Below are 24,296 nucleotides of genomic sequence, written 5' to 3'. Positions count from 1 at the left end.
TATATTTTTAAACCTGCATATTTAGTTAAGGAATTCATGTTAGCAGACAATATTAACGAGTGAAATTGTCACTTCTCTTGCGTTCAGTGCAAGGAGAGTCAGAGTATATGCAGCAGTTTGGGCCGCCTGGCTCGTTGCGAACTGTGTGAAGACCATTTCTTCCTAACGTAATTAATTTGCCAGAATTTTACATAATTATGACATAATATTGAAGGTTGTGCAATGTAACAGCAACATTTAGACTTAGGGTTGCCTAAGAATAAACTTTTTGTTTTCGAAATGATAGTTTCCGGATTCGACCATATTAATGACCTAAGGCTCGTATTTCGGTGTGTTTATTATATTATAATTAATTGTATGATTTGATATTTGATAGAGCAGTCTGACTGAGCGGTGGTAGGTAGCAGCAGGCTCATAAGCATTCATTCAAACAGCACTTTCCTGCGTTTGCCATCAGCTCTTCGCAATGCTTGAAGCACAGCTCTGTTTATGACTTCAAGCCTATCAACTCCTGAGATTAGGCTGGCAATACTATAGTGCCTATAAGAACATCCAATAGTCAAAGGTATATGAAATACAAATGGTATAGAGAGAAATAGTCCTATAATTCCTATAATAACTACAACCTAAAACTTCTTACCTGGGAATATTGAAGACTCATGTTAAATGGAAACACCAGTTTTCATATGTTCGCATGTTCTGAGCAAGGAACTTAAACATTAGCTTTTTACATGGCACATATTGCACTTTTACTTTCTTCTCCAACACTGTGTTTTTGCATTATTTAAACCAAATTTCATTATTTATTTGAGACTAAACAGATTTTATTTATGTATTATATTAAGTTAAAATAAGTGTTCATTGTTCATTCAGTATTGTTGTAATTGTCATTATTACAAATAATATATATAGATAGAAAAATCGGCAGATTAATCGGTATCGGCTTTTTTTGGTCCTCCAAAAATCTGTATCGGTGTTGAAAAATCGTAGTTGGTCGACCTCTACTGGGAAGGTATAGCATCATACCACCCAGCACTTAACCAGCCGACAGGCATGGGATAGACATACGAAGGTTATCCATTCATCAAACACAGCCCTTGTAGACTAACTAGCATGCTTTGAATGCAAAGTCATGATAGCATTGACAAGACATCTACAGTAAGACTATGGTAGACATCCCCCCAGGTAGGCCCATGGTGATGTTCAAGCTGGTGACAATGGTGAATGATTGTAATCAAATCTCAAGCATACTCCCTTAAACAATCCCTTAGTGACTTCAAATCCCATGAGGCCCAGTAGAGACACTGGCTGGTGTTTTTTGATGTGTCAGCGTGACACATTACACTGCTTCATCGTGTTGGTTCGCTTCGAGTCAAAGGAAGCCACAGAGGCCAGGGAACAGAGGCCTGAGTCTGGAGGGATGGAGGGATAGAGGGACACAGTCATGTAGCAGTGTGTACAGTGTGCCTCCTCTCGGAGTGCCCTCTGACTAACCTCTCCATCACCTGAGCGAGCTGTGCCATCACAGGCAGCGGTGTCAATACCACAATTTGTTTTTCTATTACCTCCCTTATCAAGGTTAAACGAAATAAATAAATCATCTCGGTTGGGGCAAAAGGGGGGAAAATATACCCTCCCTGTCAGAAACTAAGGGTTAGAAATAATACGCCGGCAGAAACCAAACACTTGCTATGCCAATTTCTCCAAAAAGGCAATTAACCTCGGGAGGAGAGAGGAAGAAACCTGAAACAAATGCCTTCTGAAAGCCCTTCTGCAAAATCTCTAACGCGGGGACACAGAAGCACATTCTCGGCAGCACAGTGTTGTTAAATTACATGCCACTTGCCCTTGGTCGCTTTATTTCAATATTTTATGTTGATGCATTGCCACGGCGGCACATTTTCATTCATTTTCTCAATGTGGGGAATTCAACCCAAATAAAAGATCCCTTGAGTTGGCTTTGTGTTGTATTCATCCAGTTGACAAATCTCTGAACATAAAAATGCATCAGAAAGAAAAATATATTACAGAAAGAAAAGCACAATGGCAACGCAAAGACTTATGCAAAACTGAACCGTAGTGGGTCAAAGGTTGGAGGTCAGTGATACTGTGTCACTTCAAAATGTAAAGACATCCCAGTCTGGTTGACTTTCAGCATGTGACTGGGGCAACCATCTGCTAGGAACGCATACATTAAAATAGGGTGTGTGGTTGGGTTGACTGGCATGACAGCCAATGCCAAGGTCACTTAGACATGGGTGGCACAACATGGGTCTGTGGCCTCGTAAATAAAACATGGGCGGAGTCTACTTCGGGCCAGCTGTAGGGAAAGATAGGTATGCGTAAATGGGTTTGACATCATATGACCAAGTCTGTCCATACCAGCCAACCAACCGCCCACCTACCTAAGCGTCCCGGTACACTTGACGGGCGACAACAGTTGCTCTCGCACAGGCCGCATGTGACCTTCCCAATCCCTCCATGCACGCTATCCCTCCATGCACTCCTTCTCTCAAGGAATTTTGGACGGCAGCAACTTCAGGGGCCTCGACTCAGAGCAAATAAAGCGCCAGGTTGTGGCTTAATGTGCTCTGTCGTTTGCATGTGGGGCTAGAGGCCCACCCTCTGTTCCTCTCTTCTGGTTTCACTGTTGTCTTACTGGGAGGAGAGAGATTGATTGGGGAGTTGGTATTTACTGCACTTGGCTGGCCCAGGTGCTGTGGAACACAAGCGCGCCGCGCTTTGTTTTTATATGCAGTTTATGGCACAGCTGTTTTCACCGGGCCTGATGCTGCACCCATAACTACCAGCTGAAGGTGGGAGACACTCAAATAATCATCAAGGGCTCACGAACCGACGGCGGCATCGTAAGAAAATAGACGGCCACAAAACATCAGAGTTTTTATTGACACCATGTCCCAGGTAGGCCCAAAGGTCAAAGAGGACTTTGAGGAGAAGAAGTTTCTGGAAGAAGCTAAAACCCCAGGTTTCTTACCCTAAGCCTCGACAAAGCTTGTGGCTCACAACTGCCATCCGGTCATTAAAAATATCCCCCTCCTCTCATTCTCTCCCCCACTCTCACCACACCCTGCCTCCCGGCCTTCCTCCCCGCGTCCTCCAGAAGCATTAGTGGGTTGCGGGCCGGGCGGCCGGTCCGCCAGAGTGCCACTGTAATCATTGTAATGCATCTCTGTTCTTTTAATTAAGGGATAATGTCCAATTTCATGACGTTTATGAGGTTCTAACATCCATTAGCCCGCAACAGATGCTGTGGTTGAATAGCTTAACTAGCCTTGAGCCGTGCCACGCAGGGCCCTCCTCCTGGTCAGAGACAGACGCCATCCAGGCCTTAATGACGAGGGTCTCTCTCTTGAAATTGGAAAGAGATTTAAAGAGTATAGCTATTGAACTTTAAACAGCTTATAGCTATGGAACATAAAACTGGCATAAAAATTTGTGATTGCAATTAAACGGAAGTTATTCGCAACGAGAATGTCAAAAGCAGTTCTAATCATTTTTATTGTGGCGATAATTATTGCGTTGCACTTCCCCCCCCCTCGTCCGTCCGAGCCAAATGCCTTCCTGGTGCATCATTTCAACCTTTCGCTCCGCTCCCCTTCATGTTTATGCCAACAGTGAGAGAGGCAGACTGGTGGATTGCCTCAGATTCTGGTTTGAAACTCTCCAAAATGCTATTTTTGAGCCCGCTGCCAACCCCCTTTCAGGAATGACCTCAATTTTCTTACAACCCCCCCTGGCACCCATCTCAGCGAAGGACTCCCCAAAACACCAAAGGATGTGTCAATCATATACCTACAATAACAGCTTTATATCCTAGACCACAATGTTTCCACCAAAGCCATTAGTCGACATATGGTCTAGCATTTTGGATAGACTGAAAGAGGCAAAGGTGAAGAGACTGTCTATTGAGCACAATCACATTCAAACTGTCAAAACATCCAACCACCACCTGATGGTGTGACAGTGGCCATCACTGGAGATAGGCGTAGTGCATTATTATGGAAAACTTCCTTCAGCGAGAATGACGCTCTCAGCCAAGTTACATTATAAACAGGGTAGTTTGGATACTAGAGGCTTATTGGATAAAACAGCACTCAGCTGTCTGTATGTGAGACAGTATGCCATGACGTTTAGCCTTTTCAACTTGATATCATTGCGCCTTTTCAATTTGATAAACTGGCTACATCAGCAATAGCTCGGCATGCAGAACATGTAGAAAATAAGTGTTTAGATTAACTTGAGAGAAACCGAAACTAAAAGAACACCGTGAAATAAACAAAGTGGGCACTAATCTGCTTCACTGACTGGTGCGTGTAAAAAAGGGATACATTGTGAGTTTGGGAATGTAACAAAAACGGAGCTGAACGACACCCTACAGAACTTTGGTTCAGTGAGAAACATGAATGGCAAAGAATATGGGATTAGCAGCTACGCTGGACTCAGAGCTGGTTGAACAGACATATCAATGACCCACCACTCAGTTTGGCATGGAATATACAGGAGGACACCAAATTCACAATGAGCAACAATGTGTTTGTCTGCGTAATTAAAAAGTTGAGGAAAGAGGGCTGCTGCCCACCACGTAGCCATAACTGAACACCAGATGCAGCTCATCAAACAATCCAAGGCTCAGGACACCGAAATACCTGAGGGTTTGGTGAACAAAGTGTGGTTTGACATTCAACTTCCATTTGGGGGAAGGAGGGAAACTGTTTGCTGAAACCTGACTCATTTAGAATATGTACAGACGAGAATTGCCTACAGTATGCAACTCACTCTTTCAATGAACCCACAAAAAAAAAAACAAGGACCCGCAGGAGAACAACAGGGAGAGTGGACGGGGATTCATGTTCGAACTGTCGGGTGGTCCCCTCTGCCAGTAGTGTCGCTTAAGAAGCATCTATCCCTCCTTCCCTCCGACACCTCGGTGTTGTCCCTCCACCTGAAATGGTCGAACGTTATTTTCTCGCATATGTTTCAGGTCCACAAAAAAGCAGATGGGAGTGAACGCCCTCGCAACAATGTTGCCAAAGATCTTCAAACTAGCCAGTATGTTGCAGATTTACACAAACAACTGCCTCCGAACCACAATGATCCAGGACCTGTCGGATGACAGAGGGATGAGAAATAATGTCCGTCAGTGGACACAGATCCGAAACCTCTATACAAAGTTACTGGAGGCCAAATCTGAAAGTGAGGAAGCGGTGGAGCACTATTCTCTGACAACACAGAAGCAGCTCCCCCAGCTAAAATAACGCCATACATTTCCAGCAACGTGGAGCAAGCCAACAATAAATGCTAACATGGGACACTTTCTTTAGTCTTGCAAAATAAATTGCAACATTCATATCAACATTAATAAATAATTGGCGTGTGTTAGTCACTCTAGAAGTGGTGCAAATGTTGTTTTTGCATACAGTTAATGTAAGCTAGATAGCTAGCCTGTGGTTGTTGCATAGCAATGAGTCTAGCAACGAGACTTTTGTCCGAACTACTTTTTCTAAGTGTGTCTTTCATGGGCTCCCGACTAAAGCCACTGCAGCTCAGTGCTAGAGGAGTCACTACAGACCCTGGTTCGATTCCAGGCTGTATCACAACCGGCCGTGATTGGGAGTCCCATAGAGCGGCGCACAATTGGCCCAGCGTCATCCGGGTCACCGGTCACATGTGTATATAGGTAGCACAGGTGTCAAGGAAAGGTTAGCACATGTGAGAGGAGAGCACATAGTTAATAGAATGCATCTCTCTGCACCTTTTCTATAGGAATGTGTTTTGGAGATATGTATATTTTCTATGCACAATAAATGGGAACTCACCCAAAAAGAGTAACGTTTGGAAAGCTGATTTTTGTGGACGTGTTATGGACAGCTCTCTTCTGTGTCAGTGGCTTTTCATATGGAATTGCCACTACAAGTGCCTTCTTAAAGTTTTCAGACCCCTCGACTTTTTCCACATTTTGTTACGTTACAGCCTTATTCTAAAATTTATTAAAATTTTTTTCCCCCTCATAAATCTACACACAATACCCCATAATGATGAAGCAATTTTTGGGGGGCTAATTTATAAAAAATAAATTGTGAATTATCATATTTACATAAGTATTCAGACCCTTTACTCAGGACTTTGTTGAAGCATCTTTGGCAGCAAATACAGCATTGAGTCTTCTTGGGTATGATGCAACAAGCTTGACACACATGTATTTGGGGAGTTTCTCCCATTCCTCTTCTCAGATCCTCTCAAGCCATTTCAGGTTGGATGGGGAGCGTCGCAGCACAGCTATTTTCAGGTCTCTCCAGAGATGTTCGATCGGGTTCAAGTCCGGGCTCTGGCTGGGCCACTCAAGGACATTCAGAGACTTGGCCCGAAGCCACTCCTGCATTTTCTTGGCTGTGTGCTTAGGGGCGTTGTTCTGTTGGAAGGTGAACCTTTGCCCCCAGTCTGAGGTCCGGAGCACTCTGGAGCCGGTTTTCATCAATGATCTCTCTATACTTTTCTCCATTCATCCATCCCTCAATCCTGACTAGCCTCCCAGTCCCTGCTGCTGAAAAACATCCCCACAGCATGATGCTGCCACCACCATGCTTCAACGTAGGGATTAGAGGTCGACCGATTATTATTTTTCAACGCCGATACCGATTATTGGAGGACCCAAAAAAAAGCCGGTACCAATTAATCGGCCAATTTTTTATTTATTTATTTATTTGTAATAATGACAATTACAACAATACTGAATGAACACTTATTTTAACTTAATACATCAATAAAATCAATTTAGCCTCAAATAAATAATGAAACATGTTCAATTTGGTTTAAATAATGCAAAAACAAAGTGTTGGAGAAGAAAGTAAAAGTGCAATATGTGCCATGTAAAAAAGCTAACGTTTAAGTTCCTTTCTCAGAACATGAGAACATATGAAAGTTGGTGGTTCCTTTTAACATGAGTCTTCAATATTCCCAGGTAAGAAGTTTTAGGTTGTAGTTATTATAGGAATTATAGGACTATTTCTCTCTATACCATTTGTATTTCATATACCTTTGACTATTGGATGTTCTTATAGGCACTTTAGTATTGCCAGTGTAACAGTATAGCTTCCGTCCCTCTCCTCGCCCCTACCTGGGCTCGAACCAGGAACACATCGACAACAGCCACCCTCGAAGCAGCGTTACCCATGTAGAGCAAGGGAAACAACAACTCCAAGTCTCAGAGCGAGTGACGTTTGAAATGCTATTAGCGCGCCCGCTAACTAGCTAGCCATTTCATATCGGTTACACCAGCCTAATCTTGGGAGTTGATAGGCTTGAAGTCATAAACAGTGCAATGCATTGGGAAGGGTTGCTGGCAAACGCACGAAAGTGCTGTTTGAGTGAACGCTTACGAGTCTGCTGCTGCCAACCGTCGCTCAGTCAGACTGCTCTATCAAATCATAGACTTAATTATAACATAATAACACACAGAATTACGAGCCTTTGGTCATTAATATGGTCGAATCCGGAAACTATCATCTCGAAAACAAAACGTTTTTCCTGTCAGTGAAATATACGGAACCGTTCCGTATTTTATCTAACAGGTGGCATCCCTAAGTCTAAATATTCCTGTTACATTGCACAACCTTCAATGTTATGTCATAATTACGTAAAATTCAGGCAAATTAGTTCGCAACGAGCCAGGCGGCCCAAACTGTTGCATATACCATGACTCTGCGTGCAATGAACGCAAAATGACACAATTTCAGCTGGCTAATATTGCCTGCTAACCTGGATTTCTTTTAGCTAAATATGCAGGTTTAAAAATATATACTTCTGTGTATTGATTTTAAGAAAGGCATTGATGTTTATGGTTAGGTACAGTCGTGCAACGATTGTGCTTTTTTCGCAAATGCGCTTTTGTTAAATCATCCCCCGTTTGGCGAAGTCGGCTGTCTTTGTTAGGAAGAAATAGTATTCACACAGTTCGCAACGAGCCAGGCGGCCCAAACTGCTGCATATACCCTGACTCTGTTTGCAAGAGAAGTGACACATTTTCCCTAGTTAAAAGAAATTCATGTTAGCAGGCAATATTAACTAAATATGCAGGTTTAAAAATATATACTTGTGTGTTGATTTTAAGAAAGGCATTGATGTTTATGGTTGGAGCAACGTGTACCTAAGCGATTATATGCAATGCAGGACAGGCTAGATAAACTAGTAATATCATCAACCATGTGTAGTTAACTAGTGATTATGATTGATTGATTGTTTTTTATAAGTTTAATGCTAGCTAGCAACTTACCTTGGCTTCTTACTGCATTCACTTAACAGGCAGGCTCCTCGTGGAGTGCAATGTAAAGCAGGTGGTTAGAGCGCTGGACTAGTTAACCGTAAGGTTGCAAGATTGAATCCCCGAGCTGACAAAGTACAAATCTGTCGTTCTGCCCCTGAACAAGGCAGTTAACCCACCGTTCCTAGGCCGTCATTGAAAATAAGAATGTGTTCTTAACTGACTTGCCTAGTTAAATAAAGGTAAAAAAATAAAATAAATAAATCGGCGTCCAAAAATAACGATTTCCGATTGTCATGAAATCGGCCCTAATTAATCGGCCATTCCGATTAATCGGTCGACCTATAGTAGGGATGGTGCCAGGTTTCCTCCAGAGGTGACGCTTGTCATTCAGGCCAAAGAGTTCAATCTTGGTTGCATCAGACCTGAGAATCTTTTTTCTCATGGTCTGAGTCCTTTAGGTGCCTTTTAGCAAACTCCAAGTGGGCTGTCATGTGCCTTTTACTGAGGAGTGGCTTCAGTCTGGCCACTCTACCATATTGGCCTGATTGGAGATACTTCCAGAAGGACAACTATTTCTGCAGCACTCCACCAATCTCCACAGAGGAACTCTAGAGCTCTGTTAGAGTGACCATCGGGTTCTTGGTCACCTCCCTGACCAAGGCCCTTCTCCCCTGATTTGGCTTGGCGGCCAGCTCTAGGAAGAGTGGTGGTGGTTCTAAACTTCTTCCATTTAAGAATGATGGCCACTGTGTTCTTGGGGACCTTCAATGCTGCAGACATTTATTGGTACCCTTCCCCAGATCTGTGCCTTAACACAATCATGTCTTGGAGCTTTACGGCCAATTCCTTCAACCTCATGGCTTGTTTTTTGCTCTGACATGCACTGTCACTGTGGGACCTTATTTAGACAGGTGTGTGCCTTTCCAAGTCATGTCAAATCAATTTCATTTACCACAGGTGTACTCCAATTAACTTGTAGAAACATCTCAAGGATGATCAATGTAAACAAGATGCATTTGAGCTCAATTTCAAGTCTCCTAGCAAAGGGTCTGAATACTTATGTAAATAACATATTTCTAAAAATCTGTTTTTGCTTTGTCCTTATGGGGTATTTGCTTGTAGATTGCTGAGGAAATTGTTGTATGTAATCCATTTTAGAATAAGGCTGAAACGTAACAAAATGTGTGAAAAGTCAAGGGGTTTAAATACTTTACCAAGGCTCTTTATAGACCATATACCATACCCCCTCATGCCTTATTGCTTAATTAGCCCTAATTTCTAATGGGATGACTGGGGTGTCAGTGTGGTGACAAGTGGGCCTGTTCTGACTGTACCCTGTTAATGAGAAGGGGGTTGAGGGGTGGACCAACAGCCCCCTGGGCTCTACTGTCACCCTGTTCTGATGGAGTCAGTCTGAGCCTGGTGAGGCCAGGGCTGGGGACTGGAGGACAGAGAGGCGAGCCTGCCGGCTATCCCCAGGGGCAGGGTGAGGGTTGCTGGGCAGCTGTCCGGTAATTAGTCCCCTCCCTGGTGCCTGCCCCCTGGCATCTGCGAGGGCAGCAGATAACACCTCAGTGGCCCCTGTCCAGCACTCGGGGACGCAGATCAGTGAGATTCATTACGCTTTATTTAACGACACACAGGAGCACACACACACGAAAACACATCTACCACACACACTAAGTGCACACGTGCGCACGTGTACTTAAAAGTGTGGACCTGCACATACAAATGCAAATACAGATATAGTAGTTAAAGTGAATATACACAACACACACACTCCAGCAGCCATAAACCTACAGTATAAAAACTAGAGATCTACATAAACTCAGTCCTCCTTTCTCCAGGTCTTCCTCAACACAGTTTTAGTGCTCCTCCTTGATTTTTAGCCCTCCTGTAGTGCACAGGACTAACTTATCTGAGAGCTCCCAATGGCCTCGAGTGCACTGACTATAAACTCCAGACACAATATCTGACCTTAAGAAAACAATGGGGCCCTTTCCCTGAATGTCCATATCTCATAGCGGCCCTAAAAAGCCTTCTCAGACTGAAAGGGGACTCAGGCTCCATCAACGCATCCGTTCGGATACATGCTCACTAAGAGAGACTCTACATTTACAGCAGGGTTTTTTTTACTTGCCCATGCCTTTCTCAAAGCAGTTATTGTTCACCGAGTAGCCTATTACTTCTACACTGTCACGGGACAAACCAAACTGTGCCCTTATCAGAGAGAGAGGGTTTACGCCCTCCCTCTAGCATCCTCATCTACCCATTTCTCCATCCTTCTCTTTCATGCCCTTCACTATTCTGGTGTCCCTGAAACCCTGTCTGTCTGCCTCACTATTCCTGTCTCTATCCCTCTTTACCCCCATCCCAAGTCTTTCTTCCCACCTGTCCTCCTTTCTTTCTCTAACTCTCCCCATAACAAGTCCCCCCCCCGGCCCAATGGTGTCAGTGACAGCCTCAGTCCCCACTTCTAACCCCTTTTTTTTCTCGTTCTAACCGGTGTCATCTCCCTTCGAGCGTTTGAGGGCCTCAGTCTTACTTGGAGGGAGAGTCTAAGTATCCTTGGGTTGAAAGGGAGCTAAAAAAAGAGCTAACAGCAAGGAGGTATGACTAATGGGGAAAACCGTGACCAAACAAGACAAATGGTTCGGACCAACTTCATTAACGAAGTGACAGCGCTCAGTATAACTTGGTCATTTTCATCTGTGACTCATTTAGAAACAAAATGGCGGACATAACTTTCTTGACGATATGAAAATGGGCAGATATCAAATCTGCCAGAGCACAAAAGCAAGCAAAAGGGATTTTGAGCTTTTTCTTATTATTGTTGCCGCATGTCATATCTTTAAAAAGAAAACAAAGCGAATGCAGAGCAAATTTGTGAGCGTGAGAAGAACATGTTCTGATGCAATGCTGCAGTTTTAACATTCAAACATCAATGGAAACTTTAACTACACGGGCTCGAATAGACTAGGGAAAAGTTCTTGGCAAGTTAAAACAAAGATAGAATCAAACTGAAGACACTGAGGCATATTGGTTTGATCTGAGATTTAAATTAGAACTGTCAAACTTGTGCCTGGATCTGTGAAACATAAAACCTAAATACCACACTTCAAACATGGGCCTATCAAAAACTGAAAATAATTTCCACAAAACACTGTTTTCCCAAACATGATCTGAATAAAGTCTAAATAAAGCGTAGTCTTCTCAATATCTGAGAAGTACATTTTTCATGGAAAGACGGGAGAGTCAGGTCTACAGTAATCTCCCGTACTGAGCCTTAGTATCCTGCTGTAGCATACATTATTAAATGATTGCTTGAGAGTTCTTGAAGGAATACCAGGGCAAGCCTCTCTGTGTTTCATTGAATTACGCAAATTCAGCTCCAATATTGCAAAGACAGTCCTAACTAATTAGTTCTCTTTCCAATGTCACTGATCACAGTTTTCTGAAATCTTGCCAGATGGTTGACACAAAATGATGGCAGGAGAAACAAACATTGAAATCCAGCAGGTTGGTTTCGATTTTTGGCCTAATTTTGTCTCGGGAGATGTTTTAGGATGCGCTGACTAAATGTGCTGTAGTTTGAGTTGTGTGGTCGATGTAGGGCTGGGCGATGTGTCCCAAACATATAAAGTATATATCTAGACTTTGTTTGCACAATTAAAAAAAAGGTCTATACACTAATAATTTATTTCATCAAAATAGTTTAACCTGCTTTTTTGCTATAATCACTGATCTGCATTTCACGTCTGTCTGTGAAAATGCATTTTTCTGTTACAGATTTAACCAGAACCATGCATATCCACTAATAATGACCAGCTACTTGTAGCAGGCATGATTGAAAATGAACACAGGTTTCAAACAATCTCTCAAGCACAAGCCCACATGCTAGTGAGAAGCCAGCTAATCTTTATATTTAAAGCTTGGATCTATTTGCTTGCTAACAAGGTAGAACAGTTGAACTTATGAATACACCCTCCTTTTTCAGAATGAGAACAAGCTGCCAATTCCTTATATAAATTTGTATTTTTATGCACTATGCAAATTTATAAAACACAGATTGGACAGCTAGCAGATGCCAGTCTGTGGCTAAAATGCTGCTAGTAGTACAAAAACTGAGCATACAATCATGTTCATTGACACTCTCGTCTTAATAGGGTCTGCTCTGTTCTACATTTTTGGAGTTGAGTCTTAAAAATTGTATCGTTAGAAAAGTTATCTTCTCCATTATAGTAAAATAATGTCTTTAAGCGTTTCGGTGTCCATATGACCGATTCTGTTCGACCAAATCTCAAATGCAATTAGCGAGTTTAAACTGTTTGTTGTCAGAGCTGAAGTTATCTTTTGTCGTTGTGAGTGTTAGGAGGAGGGGCTTGATGCCAGGAGGAGGGGCTTGGTGTCTGGAGGAGGGGCTTGGTGTCTGGAGGAGGGGCTTGGTGTCTGTGTGTGAGTAGGAAGGTGCACAGTGCACACAGCACAGAAGACAAGACCGTAAAGACACAACGCTCACAACAACAACAAAAACGTAATCAGTTCTATATAAATCGACAGACCCTAGGTCGATGTTTGTGAACTGCTTTGATTGGTAGTTGGTAGTGCATTCGTAGTCAGTGGATAGAGGTCAATTCTGGAATATATTTACAGATCAATTTCAACCTCAAATCAAGTTCAACATGAAGGTCAGATTGGTCCAATCCAAACAGCCCTTCAGTTGAGTCTCCGTACTGCATCAACAGTACTACTCTACCTTATAAACTACTGCCATGTTCAGTATTACTTTCAAACCCTCACTAACGTACAGCCATATTGTACCATGTCCATTTACACAGGGCAGACGCAAATGAAATATCACTATCCCAGTCCTATTGTATGTATTTGACTTCAAAAGACCACTTGTAACTCTTTGGCTCATTTCTTTATAAATGCTGCAAGGCCTCTCATTGCTCCACGCTGTGTTAAAGTCAAGGAGTCATTGCTTCCTTAGAGAGGGAAAATACATCAAAATCTCCCGGGAATAGCCAGGCAGAGCAGCTGTCTCCCAGTGAGGGGAGAGGAAAGTGACAGAGTTTGCAGGTTGCGTGTTATTGTTGAGGTTTCTCGTCTTGCCCTTTCCCCCCCCCCCCCTCTCCGTCTTAACTTCGCCTGTACCTGCTATTTTTGTCTGCAGAGAATGGCGCTTGGGCCATTACACAGCTACAATGCCAGGTAAATTCTGTCGCAAATGGCTCCATAAAACTTTCCTAGACATCCACAGGAACTACCTCGCCAGAATAAAAATCTATTACTTCGCCCTAACTTATTATGGAGGAAACTTCCGGAATTGATTTTGACACATTCCGTGATTAGTTTTGTCTTTGGAATAAGTTGGAGTTTTTAGCGGCACACAGAACTTTTTTCCTCCCTTTCCAGTTGTGAAAAGGCCTGGCCTCTACCACAAGTAGATAGAAGGAGTCATCGCAAAGCAGTGCCTTAAGTCTTTCAGAGGGAGTGCTTTGACAGTAAGAGATATTAGTCGACTTTCAAAGTGATTCCCCTGGCTCTCAGCTAAAGCGCGGCTAACAATGCTTTTCTTAGGAAAGAGAGGAGAGGGAGGAGAGGAGAGGCTGGCTGCCACAGAAGAGGTGTGAAATGAATTATTCCGAGGTCATCTGCCGAGTCCCACGGACCCGACAGCCAGGACAAATCCAGCAGGTGTTCCAAGCGCGCCTGTCCAGTCGGTGGAAAATGATTCCCCCTCTCTCGCTCTCTCTTTTCCCCGCTTGTTCACAGCCGCACACTGCAAGACATCTACAAAGATTTATGAATTAAAGCTTGAACTTAGCATCACGCTCCCCTCCACCTCCTCTCCTTTCCTCTGCTCCAGCTGACTGAAGTCTGGACTTCTCTTTTATGTGTTGTATTGGAGACCGTAACGTTAGTAATCTCTAGAAATTATATATTTTTTGATGTTTAGCTTGAATAATATAATTCAAAAGTATGCATTAAGGGGTTCCCAAACTTTTTTTGTTAACTGAAAAATGTCCCGACCCAAACCATGTGAAAAAATGAAATTAATAGCCAATGTTTCGTTTTTTTTATTTGGGGCTATGGCAGTCAATTGAAAAACATTCTGACAGTATTTGATCGTCTTCTCAACTCACCATCACATACTTTTAATGTCGGGCTATGACAGTCGGTGACAGTCAATTCCAAATTAGTCTGACATAATGTCTCTTATCTGACCACCACTAATGAGATGGGTGTGCTTGAAGCATGCCGAGTCGGAGCTGCTCAAAGTCAGGGGGCGTAGTCGACAGTGCGCACCTCATTTCCGCTCTCACATCCAACCTGGATTGATATTTGGTTTGTAATGCAGACAACACAGATATGAGCTGGCGAAGGGTACCATGAGTTTTATGGTGCTTTCAAGACAACTGGGAACGAGGTCAAATCCTGACATCCATGATCTTCAGGTCGGAAGGTCAGAGCTCTAGAAAGAGGCCCGAACACAACATCAATGCTAAGCCAGCAGGGTATTCCCTTTGAGTCAGGAACCAAAACTTCTCTGCAATGACCCGTGAATGCATTAGGTCACATGACAGCTCGATCAGCTGTTCGATTTCACTTACCAGCATGTCAACTGAGCCAGGATCACAGTCAAACGGATTGGGAAGTAGGTCCCAAAGTGCTCTTCCAAACGTTGGAGGTGAGAACTCATCACTCGTATGGGACACTTCTTGATGTTGTTTCCTGTTAGAAACACGCACAGCCGAAAGAAGGGGGTATGGTTCGCTTTTGAAAAGACTCGCTCACATAAGAATAATTACCTCTGAATCCAGGTTCGGTCACTAAGCTGTAGACATTTTGTTTTTCCCCTGCATGCTTGCATCACGTTTACCAAATATGTCTGTTACATAGGCAAGGAGACATTTTCTTTTCATTACAAAGTCAACCAAGTCTGTTTTTGTGTTTTTTTTACATCCATTGTGAATGACAACAGTTCCTCTCTCAATGCGAAAAATCATTCCAACACTCCGCCTCGATAACCACCAAGCCTTGGTGTGAAATAGAACATTGTCATTCCCTGATCCCATATCTCCACATAGCTTTGCAAACAGGAGTGCGGAGTGGGTGTGTTTGATGTAGTTTAAAATCAAAGTTACCTGCTGCAGTTCTGTGCTCAGCTCTTTTGCCGCCAATTGCTCTCGGTGTATCATACAATGCGTCCATATGGCAGAGGGAGACACATTCATAACTAGAGTGCAGAGGCGTGCCCACCGTCCCGCTATAGATGGAGCCTTAACTGTGCAAAAGCCCACCGTTCAATCCCATGGAATCAATGTTTTTGTCAATATAGCCACACAGCACATTGAACATCCTTGGTGCTGTTTCATGCTCTGGAATCGTGAGACAGAACAATATGTCCTGGTGAATAGTATCCCCCAAAGTCAATGCATGGGCATCTCGGCCCTCACAGCTAACGTCCATTTGGAGAGCATAAACTGGGGAGTTTGAGTCGTTCAATCAGTCGTTCAGTCAGTTTTCTTCGTTTAACAGTGTTACCTGACAAAGGTTTTGATGTGACTTTATGTGCCTCTACCTCCTCACACATTGTTTTCACCATATCAATTGCAGGCAGTAATATAAAAGCCTCTGCAAAAGTGTATGGTTTCATAGCGTAGCGGACCTAGCCATTTACTGTGGGAATGATTCAAGTGCAACGGTCAAGTACAACCTTCTCCCATGACAATATTATGAAAAAAAAAAAAATCAGGATTTAGGAAATCATTTTCATAATTTGAGGACCACTGCATTAAGGTTCTAATAGAATGTGGTAAAAACGAATGTAGACATTAATAAATACATTTCTATATCTTCTAAAATATGTTTTTTTTACAATGGTGGGGGTAGTGCAGAGAAGGAAACGCTTTGATGCCCAGACTTGTCATTTCCAATGATCCCATTTATAGAATCGTCAGGGTTTCTCTAGAAAACCTCACAGAAACGATCTCCCTCCGCTGTCCCAGGTGAATGCCTTCATCATCTGTGCGAAAGGCCTGAAAAGATGTTTACACACAGGCTCTGTACATAGATTTTTTTTAAAGGCATTTTTTCCCCAGACTGCACCTGGGGTTGGCTGGCTAGAGACACGGAGATGGAAAGGAAAGGGAAAGGAAAATACCTAGTCAGTTGTACAACAATGTATTCAACTGAAATGTGTCTTCCGCATTTAACCCAACCCCAGTCTCTCTGAATCAGAGAGGTGCGGGGGTGTATGAGTATTGACCAATGATTTATAAATACGCTAGATGACTGAATAGGGTGCGCTGTGTTGAAGCCACTGCGCCTCCATCTTGGTAGCCTTGTATGAACCATCCTGGTTTCGCTACACAGATAGACCAGATTCAAAACGTTTGAGCCCTTTCTCTCCTCCCACCATATGGCCGGACCAATCAGCGTCGTCTGATAATCTGTGGGGGTGGTTTAGTTGATGACGACAACACGAAGCGCCTGTAGTTGAAGTAAAAAAACATATAATCATAACAAAGATGGCTGCTCTTGAGGAGGTTGGTGTTGGAGCAGTTATATCAGAACTACCTTCATTGAAAGAACAGCAAATAACTGCATTTGAAGGCTTTTCTCATCGGAGAAGATGGGTTCGTCAAGAGCTTGATTTACCAGCTAGCTCCGCTAGTAGTTAAGAAAATGGGATGGATCGAGATCCCAATTCTCGTTGTTGTGTTGAACTCCTATCTAGCTGCTCACTTCCTAGCTAGCTATAGTGAATAAGTAAAAATGAAATGCTTGAAAATGTCCATATGAGAACTTATTCCTATACTATAAAACAAAATTATGATACCTTTACAATTGGTTTACCATGTAATTTATACATTCATTTTTTTATGTTGCTGAAATACAGTTGAAGTCGGAAGTTTACATACACCTTAGCCAAATACATTTAAACTCAGTGTTTCACAATTCCTGACATTTAATCCTAGTAAAAATTCCCTGTCTTAGGTCAGTTATGATCACCACTTTATTTTAAGAATGTGAAATGTCAGAATAATAGTAGTGAGAATGATTTATTTCAGCTTTTATTTATTGCATCACATTCCCAGTGGGTCAGAACTTTACATACACTCAATTAGTATTTGGTAGCATTGCCTTTAAATTGTTTAATTTGGGTCAAATGTTTCGGGTAGCCTTCCACAATAAATTGGGTGAATTTTGGCCCATTCCTCCTGACAGAGCTGGTGTAACTGAGTCAGTTTTGTAGGCCTCCTTGCTCGCACACACTTTTTCAGTTCTGCCCACAAATTTTCTATAGGATTGAGGTCAGGGCTTTGTGATGGCCACTCCAATACCTTGACTTTGTTGTCCTTAAGCCATTTTGCCACAACTTTGGAAGTATGCTTGGGGTCATTGTCCATTTGGAAGGCCCATTTGCGACCAAGCTTTAACTTCCTGACTGATGTCTTGAGATGTTGCTTCAATATATCCACATCAATTTCCATCCATTTTGTGAAGTGCACTAGTACCTCCTGCAGCAAAGCACCCCCACAACATGATGCTGCCATCCTAGTGCTTCACAGTTGGGATGGTGTTCTTCGGCTTGCAAGCATCCCCCTTTTTCCTCCAAACATAATGATGGTCATTATGGCCAAACAGTTCTATTTTTATTTCATCAGACCAGAAGACATTTCTCCAAAAAGTACGATCTTTGTCCCCAAGTGCAGTTGCAAACCGTAGTCTGGCTTTTTTATGGCGGTTTTTGAGCAGTGGCTTCTTCCTTGCTGAGCGACCTTTACTGTGGCTATAGATACTTTTGTACCCGTTTCCTCCAGCATCGTCACAAGGTCCTTTGCTGTTGTTCTGGGATTGATTTGCACTTTTCGCACCAAAGTACGTTTAGCTCTAGGAGACAGAACGTGTCTCCTTCCTGAGTGGTATGACGGCTGCGTGGTCCCATGGTGTTTAAACTTTGCGTACTATTGTTTGTACAGATGAACGTGGTACCTTCAGGCGTTTGGAAATTGCTCCCAAGGATGAACCAGACTTGTGGAGGCCTACAATTTTTTTCTGAGGTCTTGGCTGATTTCTTTTGATTTTCCCATGATGTCAAGCAAAGAGGCACTGAGTTTGAAGGTAGGCCTTGAAATTCATCCACAGGTAGACCTCCAATTGACTCAAATGATGTCAATTAGCATATCAGAAGCTTCTAAAGCCATGACATCATTTTCTGGAATTTTCCAAGCTGTTTGAAAGCACAGTCAACTTAGTGTATGTAAACTTCTGACCCACTGGAATTGTGATACAATGAGTTATAAGTGAAATAATCTGTCTGTAAACATTGTTGGGAAAAATTACTTATGTCATTCACAAAGGAGATGTCCTAACCGACTTGCCAAAACTATAGTTTATTAACAATACATTTGCAGAGTGGTTGAAAAACATGTTTTAATGGCTCCAACCTAAGTATGTAAACTTACCACTTCAACTGTATCATAGCTCTTTTGTCGATTGCATTAACAAATATTCATTTATCATGGTCTTTATTAAACTTTTTTTGATTTGTCTTAACAGAGGCCAACCTCTACTAGGGAAGCATCTCTGCATCTCACATACAGAAAAGCAAGGGAGAACCATGAGAAAAAACATCATGACTTGGTAGATTTAGTGCCAGATACATACAACCAGCGGTGTCATTATGTCGATTCTGTTGCAAAACATTTTGCAACAGAAACCGATTACTCCAAACAGAAAATGCAAACGATAGTTTCTACTGGACAAATTCAGGTAGGTCCCTCTCCGTTTCGTTTGGTTCTTAAACGGTTAACGGTTTCCGTAATGAACACACCCTGGTCTAGTGAGGGGGACAACAAATAACATTATGAGGCTCAGACTTAGTTTTGGCTTCTTTCTGTCCCACATGCAGGATGCATTGAAGGAGGGAGATGGAGAGGTGTTGTTGAGGTTATATAGACTGTAGCTCTGTTGTTCTACAAGGCCTATGGTCAAAAGCCAATATGCCTACAGTACTCTTCTGCTGTCAATGCCCCTCTTTCCCCTCAGTTGGCACAGTTTTACCTGGAACGGGTTCTGGAATGGGAAGGATAAGAATGTACCCCTTGACTTACACCTGGAACACATCAACAACTTCTTGAAGTCATTTTTGAAGGGCCTAGGTCCAAACATGACTGAGCAAGCAGCAGACAGGATTAGCAAGTCCATTGGTGTCCACAAGGAATTGATGGACACCACAGACACTGAGTTAGAGGCATCAAAGTCTAGGGGCATCCATCATGCTGCTTGCCAGTCCGGGTTTTGAACAGCAGAGCTGTTTAAAACCCAACCAGCCAGAGAGTTCACAGCATTCCCTGGTTTTAACAGAACAATTGTCTCAAAAGTGAAGTACAGTGAGTTGTGGGAGTGAATGAGGTCCAAATTGTTTGATTTGAAACAACTTGGGTGCCAGGCTAGCTTGGGATATGCTTGGCTTAGTCTGACCATCAAAACCATGTCTGAGGTAGACAGTGATTGGGAGTTAATTAGCAGGAGCAGGCTAAATCAACTAATATTGTCACTAAATATTTCTTATTGATCTGTATTTGTATTTATCAGTAAAACTTTATATCTGTTTTATCTGTATAACTTTCCATATTGAAGTCGGAAGTTTACATACACTTAGGTTGGAGTCATTAAAACTCGTTTTTCAACCACAACTACTCATAACAAGGGTTTTTCTTTATTTTTACTATTTTCTACATTGTAGAATAATTGTGAAGACATCAAAACTATGAAATAACACATATGGAATCATGTAGTAACCATAAGTGTTAAACAAATCAAAACATATATTATATTTCAGATTCATCAAATTAACCACCCTTTGACTTGATGACAGCTTTGCACACTCTTGGCATTCTCTCAACCAGCTTCATGAGGTAGTCACCTGGAATGCATTTCAATAATAAGGCACACCTGTTAAAAGGTTCATTTCTGGAATGTATTTCCTTAATGCGTTTGAGCCAATCAGTTGTGTTGTGACAAGGTAGGGGTGGTATACAGAAGATAGCCCTATTTGGTAAAAGACCAAGTCCATATTATGGCAAGAATAGCTCAAAAACAGCAAAGAGAAATGACAGTCCATCATTACTTTAAGACATGATGGTCAGTCAATACGGAACATTTCAAGAACTTTTAACGTTTATTCAAGTGCGGTTGCAAAAAACATCAAGCGCAATGATGAAACTGGCTCTCATGAGGTCTGCCACCGGAAAGGAAGACCCAGAGTTACCTCTGCTGCAGAGGATACGTTAATTCGAGTTAACTGCACCTCAGATTGCAGCCCAAATAAATGCATCAGAGTTCAAGTAACAGACACATCTCAACAAGAGGTCGACCGATTATGATTTTTCGCCACCGATACCGATGATTGGAGGACCAAAAACAGCCGATGCCGATTAATCGGACGTTTTTTTGTTTTTTTTTTGTAATAATGACAATTACAACAATACTGAATGAACACTTATTTTAACTTAATATAATACATCAATAAAATCAATTTAGCCTCAAATAAATAATGAAACATGTTCAATTTGGTTTAAATAATGCAAAAACAAAGTGTTGGAGAAGAAAGTAAAAGTGCAATATGTGCCATGTAAAAAAGCTAAAGTTTAAGTTCCTTGCTCAGAACATGAGAACATATGAAAGCTGGTGGTTCCTTTTAACATGAGTCTTCAATATTTCCAGGTAAGAAGTTTTAGGTTGTAGTTATTATAGGAATTATAGGACTATTTCTCTCTATACCATTTGTATTTCATATACCTTTGACTATTGGATGTTCTTATAGGCACTTTAGTATTGCCAGTGTAACAGTATAGCTTCCGTCCCTCTCCTCGCCCCTACCTGGGCTCGAACCAGGAACACATCAACAACAGCCACCCTTGAAGCATCGTTACCCATCGCTCCACAAAAGCCGCGGCCCTTGCAAAGCAAGGGGAACTACTACTCCAAGTCTCAGAGCGTGTGACGTCACCGATTGAAACGCTATTAGCGCACACCTCGCTAACTAGCTAGCTATTTCACATTGGTTACACCAGCCTAATCTCGGAAGTTGATAGGCTTGAAGTCATAAACAGCTCAATGTTTGAAGAATTGCGAAGAGCTGCTGGCAAACGCACGAAAGTGGCCATTCCTATTAATCGGCCGACCTCTAATCTCAACATAAACTGTTCAGAGGAGACTGCGTGAATCAGGCCTTCATGGTTGAATTGCTGCAAAGGACTACTACTAAAGGACACCAAAAAGAAGAAGAAACTTGCTTGGGCCAAGAAACACGAGCAATGGACATTAGACTGGTGGAAATCTGTTCTTTGGTCTGATGAGTCCACATTAGAGATTTTTGTGAGACGCAGAGTAGGTGAACGGATTATCTCCACATGTGTGGTTCCCACCGTGAAACACAGAGGTGGTGGTGTGATGGTGCTTTGCTGGTGACACTGTCGGTGATTTGTTTTGAATTCAAGGCACACTTAACCAGCATGGCTACCATAGTGATCCGCCATCCCATCTGGTTCGCACTTAGTGGGACTATCATTTATTTTTCAACAGGACAATGACCCAAAACACACCTCCAGGCTGTGTCAGGGCTATTTGACCAAGAAGGGGAGTGGAGTGCTGCATCAGATAACCTAGCCTCCACAATCATCCAACCTCAACCCAATTGAGACGGTTTGGGATGAGTTGGACCGCAGAGTGAAGGAAAAGCATCCAACAAGTGCTCAGCATATGGGGGAACTCCTTCAAGACTGTGGGAAAAGCATTCCAAAAATCTAAAATATATTTTGATTTGTTTAACACTTTTTTGCTTATTACATGATTCCATATGTGTTATTTCATAGTTTTGCTGTCTTCACTATTATTCTACAATGTAGAAAATAGTACAAATAAATTAAAACCCTTGAATGAGTAGGTGTGTCCAAACTTTTGACTGGTACTGTACACGTCTGGATTCCCTTTTCCCGCTCTATATTCAAATGCCAGTATGCATTCTACAAACGGTGGAATATACCAAATATAATAACAGCACAACAACTGATGGCAGCAGCAAAGTACTGTAGCAAACTAGATAGCTAACCTCTGTAGCTAGCCAGCGAGCTAGCAAGCAACATTAAAGCGATTGCAAACGGGTTAGCATAACTCTAGCCAAACAAAACATTGTTATTCTAAATATTAGTTAGCTGGCTCACATTTATGAGGCCAGCAAACACAGTCCTCACACACTAGGAACATATTTCCTCCAACATTATAATGAAAAGGTGTCTCTCGGTCCCAAAACAAAAGTTTCCTGGAGACTTGTGGGAGGAATGCTGATGTTGCCCAATGTACGTGCTTTCGGTAGCCTGATTGCATCCAGACTGAGGGAGAATCTGCACACAATGCATCCCTGACCCCTTCCTGAAGTGGTCAGCCAAATCTGAACACAATCTGACCACAAAGCGTATTTTGTGCGTCTAGACCCGTCATGCAATCTTTGTATTCTGATAGCAGCAGTCAAATGTAAGTGTCAAGTGTAAACACGACCCTAGAGGCTCTCAACGCAGCATGACGGAGATATTGTCCTGTTAAATGATGGAAAATCAGCTGGTTAAGCTTTCTCTTGAATGTGAGTGCTACAGGATAGGGTTGAGGAAATGAAAATTACCAGGGTGTATATTTCGGAAGTTACAAACAGGGGGGGACCTGATCCTTGATCAGCACTCCTACACTAAGACGCTTTATGAATATGGTCCCAGAACATAAACTGGCACTGGTTTTATTTGGTAGCAATGTTTACTCAGCCTCTTTGGCAATGGATCAGAGTTTTCCCAACTTTTCAAAGCGATCTCTGAAGGCTGGCTCCCCTTTTGCACCCACACATCTGGTCGGAAGTAAATCAGATCCAACACAAGAGTCTAGATTAGAAAGTATAACAATAACATCCATAGGTATGGGCTTGCAAACAGAAGTCATCATACTGTCTGTTATTTCCCGTAACTTTGTAACGTTAGCTATATGCCTTGCTCTAAACTACCAGCTAAAATTTGCTAACTAGCTTATTATCTTTAAGAAGGTCTGTTACTTATGCACTACTAGCTAGCTAACTTAAAAGGGGTCCAATTAATATTCAACATAGTTTGATGTCAAACGAGCCTGCACTATGTAGTTATATTTACCATGTGTATGTGACGTGAACCTCCATGAGGGCGACCAACGATGACAAACGCTCGATTCATTCCATTTTCTTAACTACCAGCAGTTATCTGGTAAATCAAGAACGAACACATCTCATCTCCCAAGAAAAGCCTTCAATGCAGTTATTTTCTGTTCTTTTAATTAAATTATGCCCTCCAGTTCTGATATAACTGCTCCAACACCAACCTCAAGAGAAGCCATTGTTATGATTTGACTTCGACTACAGGCGCTTATCGTTGTCGTCATCAACTAAACCACCCCCACAAATTATCAGAGGACGCTGATTGGTCCGGCCATATGGTGGAAGAAGAGGGAGGGGCATCTGGTCGTGTCCAGACTGTATCCGTGTAGCGAAATAGCATGTAAGCTCGAGAGATCAGGACGGTTCATACGAGGCTACCAAGATGGAGGCGCGGTGTCTTCAACACATCGCCCCCTATCGGCCATCTAGTGTATATATAAATAACTGGTCAATGCTCATACACCAATCTCCGTGCCCCTGCTAGCCAACTCTCGGTGCAGTCAACAACAAAAAAGCCTTTAAAAATCTATGTACATAGCCTGTGTGTGTAAACATCTTTTCAGTCCTTTCGCACAGATAGGCATCCACCTGGGACCGCGGAGGGTGATCGTTTCTGTGAGGTTTCTCGAGATACCCTGCAGATTCTATAAATGGGTCAGTGGAAATAAAAAGTCTGTGTATCAAAGCGTTTCCCTCGGAACATTTGACGCATTTGTTTCAAGGTCACCCCTTCCAAAAGAGAAACAAGAGAGCAGGGAGGGAGGTTGC

This window comes from Salmo salar, chromosome ssa07 (assembly GCF_905237065.1).
Source record: "Salmo salar chromosome ssa07, Ssal_v3.1, whole genome shotgun sequence".
Taxonomy (NCBI): Eukaryota; Metazoa; Chordata; class Actinopteri; order Salmoniformes; family Salmonidae; genus Salmo; species Salmo salar.
Note: the sequence above shows the minus strand (reverse complement) of the source record.